Below are 12,614 nucleotides of genomic sequence, written 5' to 3'. Positions count from 1 at the left end.
ACTAGACTGGAGAATTTTTTGATAAAGGTACAGGATTTGCCTACTGAGGATATAAAAAGCCCATGATAACAGAGCTTTTCTTCTGAAGGCTCTCTCCTTCATGTACATGTCCACTCACAGGGTCAACCACCAGCATCTGATGCCCTGTTCCTTAAGAGAATCTTTATCACATACTCAATAAATTGCTTTGTTCAGCCTAAATAATAAGAGCAATTGAAAGCTTTTAAGACTGAATCTAAGGATCTAACAGAGGATGACAAAAATTGGGCCCAATTCTACTCTTGCTTTCATCCAGATGTTCACTGATGTAAACCAGTGACTTTTTAGCAGAGTTCTTCTCAACTAACTCTGGTGTATATGGGAGTAGAATCTTTCCCATTGTCAGTTACATAGCCATTGTGGAGACTGGCCAAAATCCTGGATTGCACTGTGACTTCTTTGCATTGCACCATGGCCCAAAGCTGGTGGGGTGGAGCCCCATTGTACAGGAATCCTCCAGTTGTGTTGAGTTCAAGTAGTATCTCCTGTGTTATTCCTCAGTTGGGCTGGGATGGGAGGCATAGGTAGGTTTTCCCTGTGCTCTGAAGATCCCTTATCTTCCATGTTGGTCCCTTGGGGCTACTGATAACAGGCATTAGTTACAGAATGGCACACAGTTGGTGCAGGGAAGGGGGAGTGCACAGATGGAATAAAATCACATCCTAGTTCTGAGTAGTGCTGTACAGTCCTCAAGGTCAGCCAGGGATCCAGGCCAGAGTTGTGAACCTATAATCTGAATGGAGAGAACAGTTGGAAAAATGCAGGATAGCAGACTTTGGAATAGATGGTCAAGCCTCCTTAGCTTGTTAGAACTCATTAATTGCTATACCCTTTCTCTGCTATGACTCTAAGACAATCCTAAACTTGGATTTTTCTGAAATTGCTTGTTTTGTCAGCAGCAAGCACTCATGGAAGGGGGGAAGGCTGATTCAATGGAACTGTTTCTATACCCATTTATAGAAGTGTAAACCTGGAGTAACACCACTGATGACAATGGAGTTAATCCAGATTGACACCAGTGCCTATAGGAATAAATTTTGGTCCCAAAAATCACTGCTCAAGAAACAATAAGTAGTTGTATCATTAAGGTGCTTTGATGTCACTGGCACAGTGCTAATAGGCACTTAGGCAATGAAAGATTCAGTTGTAGATCTTATTAAGTTCAACTGGGCGGTAGCTACTCAGCCTCTCTGAAACTCATGCCCTTCATTTGATTGTTTTTCTAATCCACATTCAGAAGACTATGTATACCTTTTCTGGAATATAATCGCACCTTCATACAGACACATGGGGCCAAATTCTCTGCTAGTATAAATGGGGACCACTCCACTGATCTCAGCTAAGGTACATGATCAATGCTGGCACTGTCATTTTTAGTGGTAGACTGAGACCTCACTTAAATGTTCTGTGATCCCCAGTCATGCTCATTAAATGGAACACATTTCCGTACGGAAATTGATCTGATTGGTCCTCAAATGTCTGAATGTGCCAGGTCAGGCTGTTTGGAATGCTTGCCGAAGTGGTTTGTAAACAAGATTAGACTCAAAGGGTTTGTAAACAAGATTAGACTCAAAGTCCTCCTTTCTGTTTCTCTTCTTTCACCTCTCAGATTCAAAGAGGAAGAAGATGAGGAAATTATGAGCCAATAAAGGGGATAAAAGAAAAAAAGGAGTGTGACAGATTTTGTAATTGTACGTACAATTAGATACTTATCCTGGTATGCTGGGATTCTCAAAGGTGACTAAGGGACAGAGGCATTTAAAACGCTCTAAATTACAATAGGATATGGGCTGCTAACTAGACCAGGTCAGGAATTGTTTAATGAAATGGTTTTCACTGGTAAATGTCTATTTGTCAGAAATTCAGACTTTCTGGAAATGTATCAGTTTTGATGAAGCTTTTGTTGGGACAATTTCTTAGGTCCAGGATGGAATTTCTGGTAAAAATCAGGGAGAAAGTAAGACCTCAGATTAGCCAATAGCCAGGTGTTTAGAGCACTGATGTAAATCAGGCAGTGGGTAGGGACTTGAACATGGTGAGTGCTCCAATCACTGGGCAACAGAATCAATCACAGTCTCTCCTGTTGGACCTATTTTTACTTTGTCACACCATCTGGCTTGGAGTCGGTCTCTCTCTGGTCCAATGATTATTTACACTAAATGGGGATTGTCTGTAACATTTTTATGAATCCTATGTAGGCCTCAGTTTTGCATTGCTACCCAATGCGGGAAATGGGGTTAAGTCTGCTTTTGGGGACATGTCACCTTCCTGGGTGTCACCTTGCTGTCTGGGCCACAATAAATGGGTCATTAAGGAACTGGTTGAAACCAACCCAGGTCAACAGAGGTTCCAAAGAGACAATGGAAGTCCCAGTGACTGAACAATCAACACTCAACATCAGGAAGCTCTGACAGCTGGGGTTGTGAACTCAGTAGGGCCCTGTTTGGAGATGAAGGACTGTAACATGACTGGCAGGGGATAAATGTGGGCTTCTGGAAGAGGATGGATGCTCTCACCTGGGAGGGACCAACAAAGAGGTCAGAGAGAGACAGACCTAAGATGGAATGCTTCCAATGCTGTTCTCCAGTTGACTAATAAATCCTACTGTTTTGAAAATGCTGCTTGGTGTCACTACAAATTTAGCTTGCTGGGCTGCACTAGTCCCTGAAGAGTGTACAAGTTTCTGAGCAGAAGTCTCTTTCAGTTGGACTCACAGGGCAGAGCTCATAGTGTGAAGCAGGAGTAATGGAGCCCAGAGGGTTAGTCTCTGAGTTGGTGAGACTGTATGGCCTACCCTGAAGGAAGAGTGAAACCCCCTGGGGGTCTGGCACACTGAAGGGGTTCCACCAAGAGACTGTTTAAAAGCTGGTGTGTAGTACTGATCCTGATAATTTGTGACACGTGGTTAGGGCACTGATGTGGGAGAACCAGGTTCAAGTCTCTGATTTGGAGCAGGGACTTAAACCTGGGTGTCCCATGTGAGTGCCCGAACCACTGTGCTATTCACTTTTGTGAGGGTGAGCTGGTCTCAAAAATGTTCATGAGAGAGAGAGAGAGAGAGGTCTTGATTTTTTGTCCTGATAGTGGTGTCCTCTGCAGCAAAGAAAGGAGGGATGAGAGACGCTTTGAGCCAAAGACCGGACTCTGTTATAGCCATGTTGTATTTAAGCTGATTGCTGGAAATCCACAAGGAGATAACAAAAAGACAAGCTAAGATTTTAGTTTGGAGAGAAGGAGACAGGTCCTCAGCAGACAGACAGATCTGTGAGCCACACAGAAATGATTGTTAAATTTGTGTTTTGAGATTTCTTTTCCCCTCTACATTTAGTGTATAGGCAGAAGTGGCCAAGGATAGAGCCCAGTTGAAAATATTTCTTTTTAAATAAAGCTTGAAATCATGATAATTTTTTATTTGGGAAAGAGTATTTTAATTTTAACAAGTGGTTTGATGCAATTTTTGTCAATCCATTGAAAAAGTGATTTAACAATTTAAAGTAGGTATATAAGGCATGGAGAAGAACAGGATACCATGTTTGTTAGACATATCTATCCACCTTATCACTTTGGAATAAACCATCACCCTGCTGCCTAGACACTAAATGTATGTAAGTCTTATTTGTGAAAACAAAGTGGTATTTTTCTTGATTTAAATAGGAATTGACCAAAAAATTAAAATAGACTTACATAGGTCAGTAGTTAATCCCAGGCATAGAGATGTGAATTGGCTTCCTCCCTAGCTTCTCACCTCCCAGCCCGGAGCCTGGGGTAGCTGCCCGACTTTCTTGTCAATTTCAGAGCTGGATGTCAGCCAACAGCTGATGTAAGTAACACAGTGTTTACACAGACACTGCCTTGCCCTAACTACACTGACATATGCCTCTCAGGGAGGTGGAATTATTATGTCGGTGTAGTAGGGCACTTACATCGGTGGGACAAGGCTGTAGTGTGCGCACTGACATAATTAGGTCGACATAAGGCAGCTTACATTGACCTAACTGTGATGTAGACCAGGCCTATACAATTGTTTGGAGCACCAAGCCATTCAAGGAGCCCCCTATTTGCCTTTTTTAGTACGTGGTTGGGGGGAGCAAAAAAGGGCCCCCGAGGGGCTAGCACCACCTCTGCTACTAATTGCTGTGGTGGAGCCCTGGAGTAAGGGGCCAGGAGCTCAGGCATGCAGCCCTGGGGCCCCTATTCCAGAAGAAGAAGGGATTTGGCTGAGAAGGGTGAACTTAGGAACTCTTTGTTTGGTTTGCTTAGGTTTGGGAGGGGAAAAAACCTAATTAAAGGAGACTTAGTGGGTCAGTGTGTTTGGAAGCTGGGGAGAAGCCCTACCCTGTAAAATCCCCCAGAACAAAGGAGTTGGTTGTAGCTGACACAAGCAGTTTTAATACAAAAGACTGACCAATTCCTGAAGCTGAAAAGTGGCTTAAACATAAATGGGCCAGTACAGAAATGTGTTTGGACTGAGTGTTTGTTGCACAGTTATCCCTGGGCTCTGTTGCTCCCCTCAGCTTGCTATACAGCTATAACTCCAGGAATTTTGTTATGGACGGACAATGGCATGGCCATCCATTGTACAGGTAACCCAAAACTATGGTGTGGAGCTGTCAAAATGATTATGATATCTCTGATTCCCTACTGCGTTCAGGGTGCAAGCATGAGCATCTGCCACCCCATTGTAAAATGGAAAAAAAAATTAAACTTTGAGGTCCTAAACCCTGTGTAGTCCTCCCATTTATGAGCCTAGTCTGTGATACAGGGGGATTTAGTGGTCAGAACCAGGATGTGCTGAATCTCATTGAGAAATACAGATATGCAAAAAGTTAGAAGAGGCTAAAGTAAAATATGACACAGGGAAGAAGCCCAGCATGAAACTGATCTGTAAACCAGGGAGAAAGGGTGGGCTGGGCCAGGAAATCCATTTACTAGGCAGTGATCTGAGCCATCTGTGGAGAAAAGTGACATTTTGAGTGTGCTTATGTGTGTGGTAGGGAGGAACATAAATATTTCTCAAGCTGTGATTGCCCGGACTGTTGTCCATTTTGCAGGAGATCAACTTAACGTGCTCAAGTGGTAAAATGCACCTTACTAGTGCAGTACAGTTCTATTATCTAGAAAACAGAGCTGATTGCAACTTGGAACTCAGAGATGAAACTTGTTTTCATTCTGGGTCACTTTGTTTATTTTGGGTCAGTTGGAATGTTCCACTTTAATAGAATGTGTTTTACTCCAATTTTGACTTTTGAAACAACTTTCTATTCATTTTAAAAATGAAAAATCAAAACATTTTGTTCCGATAAGGTCAAAATGGAACATTTCACCCTTATGTAAACACTTTTTAAATTTTTTTTTAAAAGGAAATGTTGCCAAAATTGATTGTATTCCAACAGGTAGATTTGATTTTGGTGAGACAGCATTTTCAGATGGAAATGCACTCCATGGGAAATTTTTTGGCTAGCTGTATCAGTAAATATTTCTATTATGCTAAGGGACCCCAATGGGCTGAGTACGGTATAAATATAGATATGAGGTGATCCCTGATCCAGAGGTCTTACATACTTACAGATACCAAAGAGATAGATGGAAGGGACGGGGATATAAATCACACCTTGATTAATTTAAGTTTAGACATGACTATGCACATCCTGGCTGCACCTTTTAGAAATGTTATTTCTGGCAGTATGCAGCTTAACTAATGTTTGGAATCTTTAGCATGCAGGGGAGGAGGAGAAGCTATTGGTTGCCATGTTTGATAGGACCTCAAAACATCTGTAAGTGAAAATAAAGGGCAGAGTCTCACGCACATTCTGACTGCTGGAACTTTTCTTTTCTCTCAGGCATTTCTCCACTCAGGCTCGCAAGGGTGTGTGTATTGGTGAGGAGAACAGATCAGGCTCTTTTTCCTTCTGCTTTATTTATTTATTAATGAGTGATGCACAGAACAGACTCAGTCCTAATGTGGGGAATAAGGCTTGGTATTCAACTGATTTAATGGAAGTCTGCAAGAAACTGAAAATGCGAAAAAATTCTGCTTTCTCAGGCAGCTGACCGCAGCTCCATTGAATAGGGGAGGAAGAGTCTTATTGTCTCTGTCCTTCTCTGCCTTTATTATTCTGGACAGGAGGCAGCTCTGCTATCTCGCCCTGCCCTAGGTTGAGGTCCAGCTAAAGAACAGGTCCACTGAGTATAAGAGATGCTTGAAAAACAAGAGGGAAGGAATTAAAGCTAAACAATGTCCACCCCTTGAATCTAAGGAGAAACTTCCTTGCTCAGAAAGTAAATAATTTATGAATAGAGAACATTATTTTGAAAGTCCTGGAGGTCTCCCTTATGCATATTGGTTTTACTGTAACAGCCAAGCATGTGAGCCCTGAACTGCACATGAATTGTTTGGGGTTTTTTTTAGCTCACCCAAGTGCATAACTGATCTTTTTGGTACTCTTCAGGCAGGCAACGCTTTAGCAGAGAGTAACAGCAGGGGACAAATTCAAGCAAGAGTATCGTTTCTGACAGAGATGTATAAATATATTGGTCAATTTCCTGCAGCAGCGGTCAACCTATCTGTGAGCCACAATCCATAATGACCTCAAATGATTAAATCATCACCTTCTTTTCCTTAGAAAAACATCCATTCTTTCTGAGGATACAGCCTATAGCATCTGCATAGAATATAAATTTTATGTTCTGTTCTCTACCAACAAGCTATGCTTTTCTGCAGGGTAAGATGCCATCTTTCTGTTGAAGAGCTTTTAAATGGTTGTCTAATAAATGAGCATCTTTTCTTCAGTAACGTTTTGCTGACATGGTATTAATCAACCTTTTATGTACCACTGCTCCCATCCTCCAAGTTGTTTGTAGCTTAGTGTTCTTGCATAGAATCTTCTCTTGAGTTCTTTCAGCAGTGTGTGTCTTCTGTAGCTGGCAATACAGGGAAGCATGTACTCGAGCCTCCAGGGCAGTTTGAAAGTGTTAATAAAAACACATTCTGTGGCTTACTGCAAAAGAATCAAGACAGAGGCATGTGCATTGCAACAGGGAATATAAATGCAAAGTGAATGATGCATAATTTTTCAGAGGCAATGAGCACGCTGCTACAGGAACTGAGGTTAATGGGAACTGCAGCATCAATGTTTGAAAATTGGCCCAAACATTTGAGCAGTATAGATATAGTATACAGGAGAAGAATAGGAGCTATAACTAGATTATGGACCACTAAGAATGACTATTTCTCTCAATTACACTTCTCAGAGAAATTAAGAAATAAAAATAATTAAAAAAGCAAAACCTTCTTAGATCAAATTGAACAATTTACTTTAGTCTGCTGGGAAGAAAGACTGATCGTTACTGTATTTAAATACTTGTGCAATGATCGATACTACTAATAAACTCCACTATCATTATTGGTTTATGAAAGCACCTGGGGGTCCCATTGTGTCCTGTATACACTGTACAAACACCTAAGTGACAGGCCCTGTGCTTACACCTAAATAGACAAGGCATAAAATAGGTGGGAGAATGGAGGTATCACATCATTTTACGGATGAGGACCCGAGGCACAAAGATAAGGTGGCTTACCCAAGGTCTCAGGAGACGTCTATTGGAGAGTCCCAGATTGAATCCAGATATTCCAAGTCCTACTCCAAGCACAAACCCATCTTTCCTCCATTATTCGAATGGAATGGTTGTGGAGGGTCCTGATAATAATACATCACTTCAGATAATACACTGCACCTGAACAGTTCCACAACCTTAATCTGAGAGACAACAGGGAGAGCTCTGAGGCGACAGCAGTTGTCATTAGCCATGACAGAATGTGTGAGAAGTTACATCATTCAAGTAAAAGAGGTCAGGTGATTTTTTTCAAACAACTGGAACTCCATACTTAGATTCATCAGGCTGGGATTAGTCTCGAAGATTCAGACAATAATGAACCATGAAATTACGGGCTCCTAAAGAATGTGCAAGTATGTCTGTAAACCGATACTGCTATGTAAAGCGCAAACAACTCACCTGCCATAGAATAGCCACTCAAGGATGCAGAATGATAATGGATGTCAAGGTATGAAAAAGAGTTCAATGCTTTTCAGAATGGACTGATGTAGGAAGCTCATGCTTAAATTCTTTACCTCATTGCAAGAAAGGGAACTCTCCAAAGATGTCTCCAAAGGAGGGCTGCAAGCAGTATGGCTTTAGCCTCAGAGGACTGGATGGTTGTCTGTAGAGTTTGCCTTGAGTTTAATGATATGACCAGTCTTTTTTCCATTGACAACGATCCATGTCTGTTGTGGCTCTTAACAAGCAAGATGAAGGGTAGGGATGCAATCTGAGGGGTAACTGTAGCTCTGGTAGACATACCCACACTACCATTATTACCCATGCTAGTATGGCTAAAAATAGCAGCCTGGTGAACCCTGTACTGCTTCATCCATGGACTCCCCTAGGGCACTGATATCCTTGGGGACCTATTCATGTCGCTGAAGCCCCATGCTGCCACATCTACACTGCTACTTCAGCCATGTTACCATCGGTAAAACTAGCATGAGTGAGTCTACCCAAGCTCAGACTGTAATGTAGCTATGCCCCCTGTCTTTCATCATTGTCTTTTTAAGGGAGTAAGGTCTTCAAGGCAGTGAGATTGCTTTCCTCTATGCTCATCCTGTGCTTTGCATATTGTGGAGGCTACTTGAAACAAAATATAAGAATCCTATTGAGGGTGGCAGAGAAAATTATATATGCAGAAAACAAGGATATGTCTTGCCCCAGGCTGGTTTAAGTTACATGATTTTCTCTGTGGTCTCAGCTACAAAGTTGTAACTGATCACACACCACTGATTTCAGTGCACAAAAAGGACTGGGAGAAGCAAATATGAGGCTATCAGTGGACATAGCGAAGTGTTCTGTTCTACCGTTGGCACAAAGCCTCCTGTAGCTTCCAAGTGCACAAGGGGAGTCTGTCCACTGCACCAAGCTTTACTGACTTGGGGCATGACTCAGGTCCCATTGACCTCAGTGAGAGTGGATCAGGTTCCTAATGGCAGTCACACCATAGTGCACCTCATGTTGCTCTGGCCAGGGTGGAGATGGGGTTAGGATGACTTAAGGCTGCCACAAAAAGGAACTGTGATTGTATTGACCCTTGCACCAGGGCAAAAGCAGGAGGTATCTTATGCCTTCTCCATTCCAAGTACAAGAGTAAAAGCCTCAGTTTGGCCATACATTGTTCCTGCACTCTGGGACCAGTCCTGCAGCCATTGTGAAAAAAACCTCCGCCCATGTAAATCTATAGGACCTCTTTCCTAAACCAGAATTGGACCTTTTAGCATGGTTATTCCAAGCATGGCCACCATGTTTCCTAGTTTCTAAAACCCTTCCCTGGCACCCTTGTTACAGGCTCCCACAAAACTGAAATGTTGAGCTGACTTTTTCTTTCCGCCTCAGGTGCAGTCTGAAATTTACATACAAATCCATACACAGTCTTTGGTTTTCTTTAAGATGGTGTAATGTGACATTATTTGGAGTCCTTGACGTGCTGAGGCTTTTGTCACTGTCAGCAGAAGAATGTTACTTTTTATCTAGTGTATCCACTAAGGATTTGATTTTATGTAAATAGCAAGCAGGTGGAGGGGATGGATGGGAGTCCAGTAATGCGTGGATATTTGTGCATGTGTGTGAGATCCCAGCAGCACCATCTATTGGGGAAACTCAGTGCAGTGCACATGCTAGCTGGATGTATTAAAAAGCTAGTGGGGAATTTGAATCCTTGATAGTTTGGGCACTCACATGGGAGATAATATGCTGAATATAACCTCATACTACAAGTCTGTCTCTTGTCAATCATTTGTACAGTCTGTATGGAGTTAGCATTATACTGGATACATTGTACAATCTGTGAGTAATAATATTACTCTAGATTGGAAGCTCTTTGTGGGCAAGTGCTGTCTTTTTGTTATAGATATCTACAGTACCTAGCGCAATAGGGTCTTGATCCCTGACAGCTACCTGTGGGCACTCCCACAGTACACATAACATAGAAACATAATTTTTCTAGGCTATAGACACTAGTTTCACTATTTGATAAGTTCTCTGTTTTGTCTGAGCTATTGGGTTTGTTTCTTTCCGGTAGTTTTTATTATCCAAATGACAGTCCCTGAAGGATGCAGCTGAGTTAAGTCTTGGATCAAAATCAAGTCCAACACTTTATCCTCTAAGCCACCCATGGTGAACAATGTCTCTATATGTTAATTATTTAATCTACTGAAACAGCATCAAAGATAAAGAATCCAATTGCATTATACTTTTCTGAATTACTCTTCTTGTTCATATTGTGCAATGGGATTATTTAACAAATTGTAGATGCCTTCTTTCATTGACAGAGCCATTTAGCAAAATAATTTTGCAGGTTTAGAAAAATGAATAAGAAAACGGTCACGGTTTAATTTTCCTTCCTTTGAAAAATCCTAAGAAAGGCGGTCAATGTTGTACATAACCTCACAGCATAAAATTCTGGCCCCATTAAAGACAATGGCAAAATTCCCATTGATTTCAATAGGGCCAGGATTTCACCCTCATTTTCTGTTGAAGCTGTGTATGAGATACAGTTTCATTACTCGTGTCTGTCTGCCACAGTATCATTTCCCAAACCACGGTACCATGTCCATCATCACTTGCCCATCCAACTATGAGACTTCTAAATTTTCACCTCACTGCCCTGCCTCTGAATAAAACAAGGTTTTCTCTATTCTCTGTACTCAGTTGTTAGAATTCCCTCCTCCCCTGCCTCAGTGATGAAGTCAGTGTATTTGGTGCAGCCTCTTTATGGAATCATGTCTCTCAGAGAGGCTTGTAAGTTCCTGGATGTTAAGGCCAGAAGGAACCATTAAAATTATCTAGACTGACCTCCTGCAAAAAAATACAGATCATAAAATTTCACCCAGTAAATCTAGCCCATAATTTCTAGTTAAATGAGGTGGGAATTGTTTCAACATCTATTAACTCCATTTACAACTGGGAAAAAGAGAGAGTGGTGTGGTCTAGAGAGACAGAAGAGTGAGCACAAGTCTCATGGTGAGGATCTCCTAAATGGCAATCCCATTTTTTACATTGATTTCCACTGTGGCTTTGGGAAATCAGCCCTTCTGCCTCAGTTCTCCCATTATCAAATGGAGACGATACTACTTATTTACCTATTTCAAAAGGCTGGTTAGGATTAGCTAGTTAATGTTCAAAAGTGTAAATATAAAGTTGTGAGTTGAAGAGCATCTCAGTGCCACAGAGCAAGGGGGCGCTCAATGGTTTGAAATAGTGAGTTTCCGCTGGCTGGACCAGTTGTATGTACCCCAATTCACTTATGACATAATCTGTATTTAATAGGTGTCACTGTGAAAAATGATATTAGAAAACCAATAAGACTGATCATTAATGTTCCTGCATGGTATATGTACAGTAAATGCCCAACAGACTGTACAAATGTGAAGAAAATATGGGCCTAAAATGTTCTTGTCACAGACAAGTCTGGGTTTTTTTTTCCGAACAAAGGAAAAACAGTTTTTTTTTCCGGACAAAGGAAAGGCCAAAGCCTCCATCCAGATGCAATCACAGACACATTCCATTGGCCGTTCATTGGCATGTTAGAGGCTGCAGGGACATGTCAGTTTGTATTTCAGAAAGCCCCAGTCAGGAAGAAATGAGCATGGAACCTTCTCCATCAGAGTCCATGGCACCTCTCCTCACTGTAGGGGCACTGAACTTTGAGAAGGATACAATTCTGAATAAATAAACTTGTTTTAGTTTTATTCTAAATCAACCAAGGACAGTGTTTGACATAAAGTGATTATTAACTCTAGTTAAAGCAACTATTTTTTTGTCCCTTTGTCTCTTTAAAGGAACAATGGACCTTATTACTCATTTTAACATTCAGAAGAGGGCTGGACATTTCAGGGCAGACGGTTTTGGGGAAATTTAGGACTGGGGTATGTTGGGTCACTTACCTAGTAGTAATCAAGGCTGGTGTAACAAGCAGGATGCTGGAGTCCGAGTTGCTTAACACACAGACACTAAGTGCATGCTTGTAAACTGTCTGGGAGCATCCAGACAGGGATCTATAGTAGCAGCATTTTAAGGAGCAAGGGTTATAGTACAAGCAGTGACACAACCTCACTAGGCTGAACTGCACCCCAGAATGTGACAGTATTGTTACCTGGGACTGCAGGAATAACTGAATATTTCGTTTTGGGTGCAGATCTGAAAAAGCAATCAGGTCAACTCAAAATTGTCACTAGAAGAGAACACCAGAAACATTTTGTTTCATGATGATCAAAACGTTTAATCTTTGAGGGTTTTAAAATACTTTAAAATGTTTTTAAAAATGAAATTACAATAGGGGAAGTTCTATATTGATCGAATTGGCCCAGGCAACCCGGGCTCTCCACTTGTGAGGTAACTCCCTTCTCTTCATGTGTCAGTATAATAATGTCTGCATCTGTAATTTTCACTCCATGCATCTGAAGAAGTGGGTGTTTTACCCACCAAAGCTTATGCCCAAATAAATCTGTTAGTCTTTAAGGTGCCACCAG

Source organism: Eretmochelys imbricata, chromosome 1, assembly GCF_965152235.1.
Source record: "Eretmochelys imbricata isolate rEreImb1 chromosome 1, rEreImb1.hap1, whole genome shotgun sequence".
Taxonomy (NCBI): domain Eukaryota; kingdom Metazoa; phylum Chordata; order Testudines; family Cheloniidae; genus Eretmochelys; species Eretmochelys imbricata.
Note: the sequence above shows the minus strand (reverse complement) of the source record.